Below are 8,535 nucleotides of genomic sequence, written 5' to 3'. Positions count from 1 at the left end.
TTTATATTAATGAGTCAACCAGTCTAAAGTTCTTAAAAATTCAGGAGATACTCATGAGATGTATCTGCCTTGAAAGTATCCCATCTGGAACTGTATAACACAGTCAAACATCAGGAGTTGACCTGCTGAATTGTGTGTTTTCATGATTGTAGTGAATACGGTGGTTTGATAAGTAAGCTTGCTCAGAGTCACCTTGAACCCCGTGATGGACAGCAAATAAATTTGACAGACAGACAAGCAAGCAAGCAAGGTCTTTTAACTGGAATTCCTACAGATTGTTTTGTAGGTTAAAGATGTTTACCTGGGAAGAAAACTGAGAGTCGGGGGTTTCCAGTCATATTTATCCTTCAAGATACGAAGCTGCATCTCAGAAGCAACTTGTTGTATGGTGTTCTGGGTGTGGCATTCCATTTGATGAGGAAGTAACGGAGAGCCATTAGTGTGTTGTGAGATGATGGAGGTCAAGAGAGATAAATGGCTGAGAAACAGAGTTGGCTGTAAGACAAGAAAAAGCAAATCAGGACAGATGTTGGAATTGGAAGAAGACAAGCCAATGTCACCGTGGACATGGAATGTGGTGCGTCAAATGCTTCTGCTCAAAAATCAAAGGTTTTTTAAAAGTAGAAATAGGAAAAATCAAGTAAGGTTTTTTATTTTTCTTGGAATGAGCGAGACCAGAGTTTCCTTGTGCTGCAGTCAAGAGAGGGTTACTCTGAACATTCAATATAGTTTCTAGAACATAGAAGTTAGAAGGGACCTTCTAGTCCAACTGCTTGCTCGAGCAGCAAACCATATACCATTTCAGACAAATGGTTATCAACTCATCTTAACTGATCTTCTCTGCACTCTTCCAGAGTCTCAACATCTTTTTTTTTTATATTGTGATGACTAGAACTTGATGCAGTCTTCCAAGCATGGTCTTACTAAGGCTTTGTAAGAGGTACTAGAACTTCATGTGGTCTATTAATGCAGCCTAGGATTATATTGGCTTTCTTGGCTGCTACTGTACACTCCTGGGTCATATTTAAGGGATCGTCCACTCTGACTCCAAGATCCCTTTCACAGTTACTGCTGTTGAGTCAAGTTTACCTAGTTTGTACCTGTACTTTTGGTTTTTCTTACCTAAGTGTAAAACCTTACTTTCCTCTACATTGACTTTCATTTTGTTAGAGAGGGCCCATTTTTCAAGTCTGTCAAGATCTTTTTGGATCTGGATCTAGATTTGGATCTTTTGGCTGTTGTGTTGTCTTCTTATGAGCCAAGGTGGCGCAGTGGTTAAATGCAGCACTGCAGGCTGACTGCTAGATCAGCAGTTCAGCGGTTCAAATCTCACCGGCTCAGGGTTGACTCAGCCTTCCATCCTTCCGAGGTGGGTAAAATGAGGACCCGGATTGTTGTTGGGGGCAATATGCTGACTCTGTAAACCGCTTAGAGAGGCCTGAAAGGCCTATGAAGCGGTATATAAGTCTACTGTTATTGTTATTGCTATTCTTGTTTGCAATCTGTGTTTCAGAGAGCTGTCTGCCATTTCTACCCTTATTCATTGATCAAAGCACAATGTGGCTCTCTATATGGGACAATGGCATTCAAAACATGGGGGAAAACATTTTTTGCTCATCTTGATCCTACAATGGAACATATACATAGGACAGTAAAGCCAGTAACATCCAAAGACCACCAGGCTTCCCCATCTGTTTTAAATCACACGTGCGTATTAATTTGGCTATTAAAAGTATTTACAGGTACTTTTAATAGCCTAAACTAAGGCAACTCCTAAACTAAGGCAACATGGAATAGAAAAAGGTGGGGGAAAGGCCAGTTAAGCTTCTGAACATAATTTAGTGTTCAGCACCCAGTGAATTAATGAAGCAGAGATATTTGTTTGGCATTTGGAGCAGCATAGTACCTGACTCATTTATTTTAGCTTTTGTTTTAACTGAAGGTTGCATAAGACTGGGCATGGGGGGTGAGGGAGGGGAAATCACATTCAGACCATCCATGATAATGCACAAGCTAATAGAGAAACACAGACACACATATCAAACCATTAAATCCACCTATAATTCCTTCCCCCTCCAAGTTTAAACATAAAAACATAAATATTGCAAAGTTTATTAAGCTGCTGAATTATCTATAATTGGCTAGATTCACATATCACTTTAAACCCCAAACCTTTGTTTACATGGGTTCACAGACCATAAATCAAAGTGCAGCTAGTTACTTTACTTCTACTCCCTAGGCATTTTTGTACTACTGAAATGTAACATCTGTTATATGATCTTGACAGCAATTCAAGTGCCCACTGTCTAGAAGGCCAGGATAAGGGTTGTTTTAACAAAGTGCCACAAAGCATTGTAATACTATAAGATGCAAGTCTTCTTTTCGAAATAAAACCAAGTAGTTTTAGACAGAAATAAGATTCATTTAGTAGATGAGAAACTGCATGTTTTCTCTACTTACATAATCATAATCTATGCATAACCACTTGAATTAAACATAGGTGACTGCTGCAGAGGTGGGTTCCTATCAATTCGCACCTATTCGGTAGAACCGGTTCATCAAATCTACTGAATCGGTTAGAAGAGGTTCCACCAGTGGACCCGGAAAGCAGGCCACACCTACAGAAGAGGTTCCAAATTTTTTTGAAACCCACCACTGGTGGGTGTGTAATGTCCCGCAGTTATCTACGTGTTAATAATGATCTAGTCATATTTACTTATACATTTTAGGGACCTTTCCTTACATAATTGGTGTTTTCTTTCATACTTTTGGATTTCTAATTTCTGTTTCCGTTAGTTGGCAATTGCCAAAACCAATCCCACGTGAAAAAGTATTCAAAGCCTTCTTGATTTTAATTGTCAATTTATTTATTCCTGCACATTGTAATATTTATTCATTTACATATCTGTTTTTCCACTGTTGTGCAAACACAATTCCAGCAGCTGCTAACACGTGTAAAATTAAATATATATTATACTCCCTTTCAAATAGCCAACAAAATATTTCTGGTTTTAATTCCATATCTTGCTTTACGATTGCTTCTAACCACTAACTTCTGAATAGCTACTTGGACCAACCTAAGTACTAATTCATAATTTCATATCCGGTCACATGGGTGGCAAGCCACTCCCATCCGGTCACATGGGCAGCAAGCCACTCCCATCCAGTCACACGGGTGTCAAGCCACTCCCACAAAGGAGGCCACACCCACAGAGTAGGTTCCAACAATTTTTGAAACCCACCACTGGACTGCTGCTAGAAAACTGCAAGTTAAAAAGTACAAGGAAAGCCAAATGGCGAAATCCCTCCCCCCCCCACGTTTTACGGACTATCTGAGCTTATTTTGCTGCAGTAACTGTCTTTAAAGAAAATATAACGTGACTTGCTAATACTGGCTTTCTGAAACATGCTTTTATCAGTTTTCTACCCAAAAATTCAAACAATCCTTTTCATAATTAACAGGCAACCAGGGACAGCTTGCTGAATTTCAGCCACCATGCAGCAAGAGAAGGTGGTTGTTATGTTTGGAGTGAGAAATATTTCATTCACACTAACAGCAAAAATAATGCTACAAAAGTTCAGGGACAAGCTCTTACCTAAATAAGCATACACACAGTGACTGGCTTTCCAGATAGAGTAGCAATAAGCCATGAAACATGTTGTTTTGTGAATCATAAATGCAGGTCCCCATGATATCTAATAATAAAGTTGTTTTTGTGCTGTATTAAGATGCTGGTTAATATTAATTATTAATATTATTATGTATTGTTTTAACCTTGTTTAAAATACAGAATAATTGGCTACACGGAGTGAAGCTTGCGTGTATGCATGCTTGCATGCATACATAAATAAAACATGGCAGGCCTACCAGGAATCAGTAAGAAGAGCTGCACAATTGATGCCAGCATCCTTTTAGGCCCACTCATAAACAGAGGATAGCACTTTAATGTTACTGCCTGGTGGTATCCATAATGTAATTACCAGGTCAGCAAGTTATAGGCTGTAAAACTCTGTGAAAACAACTAAATGGCACTAACTAAACTTTTCTGCATCAAGATTTTTGCAGCCCAGATATGGGAGCCTTAGCTATACTATATCAGGCAAAGCCGAGTTTGCACAAAATGTACAATATGAACACAACCAGGGTGATTAATTTATATTTCAGTACAGTTGAACTAAACCAACTGATTTAGCTGAGATTGACTTAGCTAAGTAAATCATGGGGTAGTGTTCTATGTAACGACAGGCATTCTTGGCTACCTGATTTCTCTCCTTCAAGTGATCACATAGCTTTTTTTTCTATTAGATTAAAACACCTTGTGGGGAAGTGGTGGCTCAGGGGCTAAGATGCTGAGTTTGTCAATCAGAACTCAGCAGTTCAGCGGTTCAAATCCCTAGCGCAGTGTAATAGAGTGAGCTCCCGTTATTTGTCCCAGCTTCTGCCAACCTAGCAGTTCGAAAGCACATAAAAATGTAGAAAAATAGGAACCACCTTTGGTGGGAAGATAACAGCATTCCATGCACCTTCGGTGTTTAGTCATGCCGGCCACATGACCACGGAAACGTTTTCGGACAGCACTGGCTCTTCGGCTTTGAAACGGAGATGAGCACTGCCCCCTAGAATCAGGAACGTTTGGCACGCAGGTGCGGGGAAACCTTTATCTTTACCTTTAAAACACCTTAGGAATGACATGATATACATACAACCTCTAGAAAATCTTTTTCTTGGAAACTCTGCAATCAGTGTCCTAATCCAGCTGAAAAGCAGCCATGATGGATAAAGTGTCGTGATTCTATAAAATGTTTGTAACTTAGTTTATCACCTAATCCTAAACTATTAGGTGACAGTTTTAGATGATAGTAAAAACAGTTTTATTCCCTTCTCTTCCAATTAGTTCTTTAGGAAACGTGCAATAAGCACATGGGGAGACACATTGCATTTCCTTCCCCCAGCTTTATAGCTTCCATAATTCCTCTCAACTAACCAGAAGGTTAAAACTCTTGCAGACTTATAAAAATCGGGTCATTAATTTTAGCAGACTCCGGACCAGAAAGCTTCAAGCAGAGATAAGGTTTAGAGGGGAATAGGAAGCCTTCATCTTTTCCTGCTCCTGACTGAAATACAAAATAACATTTTGACACTGTGAGGTATGCATGAAAGCAGATAATGATTTATATTTTGTCTAAAAAGGAACATTAATGGAGTCTGCTGGGATAATTGGAATATTTGTACGTCTCTTGGAATTTTCTTTTGAGGTTAAAACTTGTTCTCTTAATTCAAGTATAATTGTTGCTTGCTAAGGACCAGGAAATAATATCTATGGTTGTAGGACTGTATGTCTTGGTTTAGAATCACTTGTATTGATTCTAAACCAAAAACTAGCAACAACCTCAACAATTACCATCCACCCTCATCAAATACATTTTACATAAGAATCATTCTTTTAGGTTGACTGGAAGTGCCCTGATGGCTTTCTCTGTTGAGCTGAGCTTTCTATAAAAAGTTGTCTGGGCAGAGAGGAAAGGAGCCATTTCAAGGTACCTCTGGCTCCTGTCTTTTTAGACCTACTGCTGAGTGTTTCTCCACTCAGTTTGAATTTTTGGTCCACCCTGAATGATACCATTGTTAGAGGAGAAACAAAGTAAAGGCACCAGAGAATTATAAAACTTTGATCCTTTATTAAATCTCCATGTTTCAAAAATCTGAGGAAGAATAATTCACTCGATCTAGCCATGTGGGTCACACATCACTCATTTCCTAAACTTCAGCAAAAGTGCTTCAAAATATTTCATTGTATTTCTCATGCAGTGCCATGCAGTAAGTCTTACAATCCTTTACAACAGACAAATTTACAATGCAAAAAGCTCTCCCTTTTTATATTAACAGGAAATCAAAAAGGAATAGGTGTGCCTAGGACAAGATTGACTAATTTTATCAGAAATTTAAGAAGCGATTGAAGGTCACATATTTATAGCTCAGTTATTTCACAACTTTAATACAAACTTTCACCCACCAGCTCATCCCAACCCCTCTCTTCATTATCTTTCTAGCTCTTGGCTTTGAATCCTCCTAATCCTAACATATCTAGAAGATGCCAAGTTGGAACAAACTACTCTATTGTGGTCTTTTCCAACCACTGAAGTGCTGGCTGGAACTCTTAGAATTAGTGTCCCATTTGGGGCAGCTGCTCTACTTAAAAGGAACCGAGGAATGAAAATCAGTGATAAAGCACATGCCATGCATTCAGATGGCATTGGGTATAGAGATATCCTAAGTCTGCTGAACTGGCTCTACTCTGAGAAAATTTATATCACAAGTAGCAATTCCTTTTAAAAACCATCACATTATTGGCAAGCATTTCTGCAGCAGACTAAAATAAAAACATATTCCATCAGGTATGAAGTGCTAATACCACTTTATACTGCCTTGGTAAGATACACATGGAATATTGCATCCAGTTTTGGTTACCATGATATAAAAAAAAAGATGTTGAGACTCTAGAAAGAGTGCAAAGAAGAGAAACAAAGATTAGGGGATTGGAGGCTAAAACATATGAAGGACGGTTGCAGGAACTGGGTATGTCTAGTTTAATGAGAAGAAGGACTAAGGGAGACATGTTAGCAGTGTTCCAATATCTCAGGAATTGCCACAAAGAAGAGGGAGTCTATTCTCCAAAGCACCCGAGGGTAGAACAAGAAGCTATGGATGCAAATTAATGAAGGAGAGAAGCAACTTAGAACTGAGGAGAAATTTCCTGACAGTTAGAACAATTAATCAGTGGAACAATTTGTCTCCTGAAGTTGTGAATGCCCCAATACTGGAAGTCTTTAAGAAGATGTTGGATAGCCATTTGTCTGGAATGGTATAGAGCTTTCTGCTTGAGCAGGGGGCTGGGCTAGAAGTCCTCCAAGGTTCCTTCCAACTCTGTTATTCCATTATTCTATGTTTCATGAAGGAGCCAAGTTATGTTCTCTGTGGTATTAGTTGTTGGTACTGCATTTTACCTAATAATAGTTATGGAGAAGTATATGCACCGTACTTAACAAAGTGATATTAATGAAAGACAAGGTATCAGCAATTTTGTTTTGCATTAGATATTCTTCCCTTCTTTGAATGGACCTGGAAGTCATTGAAACTTGGCTCTATAGAATTCTGCAAATAAAATCAGGCCTTTTCATTTTACTTTCTTAGTCTCAAAGAAAAATGCAGTTCTGCTTCTCCCCCTCCACTCCCTCCATGTTTTCCTCTCTCCTTTATAGGCATTCTTAAAGCAAGTATTTGTCCTGAATGTATGTAGCAGAATATATTCTGATGTTTTACCGTTCAAGAGTGAAATGGTATCAGATTGTGGTAGTAGTCTTTAGTCTGCTGTTGTGGCCCAGCAGGAGCCATTGGAGCTGCCACCAGACTCCGACAGTGAGGGGCCCTATGAGTCGGCTCTGGAGAATGTGGAGGACCCTGGACAGGGTTCTGAATCTGAACAGGACGCAAAGAGACTGGTTGGCCACCAGGTGGCGCCTGAGCCTTGGACCAGTGGGGAGGAGACAAGGGAGAGTGATCCAGAAGCCAGCAGTGAGTTGTTCCTGGATGCATGCCATCAAAGAGCTACTTGGCGTCAGAAACAATTACGCAATTACAGGAGGTAATTGCACTCAGCTGGTGGTCATTAGGCTCCTTTCCAGACTATAAAAAGACTACTTGTGCACACACCCCTCTTGCAGAAGTCAACACATTAACTAAAGAGAATGTAACTAACTTGGCAGGCTGGATTGCTGCCAAGGTTTGTCTGAGTTGCTGCCAAGGTTTGTCTGAGTTGCTGCCAAGGTTTGTCTGAGTTGCTGCCAAGGTCCTAATCTGTTTGTTTGCTTGGCTTTCAGCCACCGAGATTTTGGTCTTGCTAATTAAAGTACATTCCAGTTAAGCTTGTCTCGGCATTCGTTACTGGACGGAGGAGGGGGTCAGAACAGTCTGCCATATGTTATTGGATAAAGGTAAGGTTTCTCACAAGTCAGGCTCAATGTTTAGTGATTTCATGGGCATTTCATGTCATGCAATTTTCTTGACAAAGATACTCTTTCAGTATAAAGGTAAAGGTTCCCCTCACACATATGTGCTAGACATTCCCGACTCTAGGGGGCGATGCTCATCTCCGTTTCAAAGCTGAAGAATCAGCATTGTCTGAAGACGTCCTCGTGGTCATGTGGCCGGCATGACTAAACACCGAAGGTGCATGGAATGCTGTTACCTTCTCACTAAAGGTGGTTCCTATTTTTCTACATTTTTACATGCTTTCGAACTGCTAGGCTGACAGAAGCTGGGACAAGCAATGGGAGCTCACCTTGTTACGTGGTGCTAGGGATTTGAACCGCTGAACTGCCAATCTTTCTGATCAACAAGCTCAGCGTCTTAGCCACTGAGCCACTGCATCCCTTTCAGTATACACTCTTGCAGTATAGCCTACAGCAAAAGTGCTCCCTGATGCAGCTTATCTTTTCAAGATCAGCCAACATCAAATAGGCTCAGCCACATAGCCA

Source organism: Thamnophis elegans, chromosome 9, assembly GCF_009769535.1.
Source record: "Thamnophis elegans isolate rThaEle1 chromosome 9, rThaEle1.pri, whole genome shotgun sequence".
Classification (NCBI taxonomy): Eukaryota; Metazoa; Chordata; class Lepidosauria; order Squamata; family Colubridae; genus Thamnophis; species Thamnophis elegans.
Note: the sequence above shows the minus strand (reverse complement) of the source record.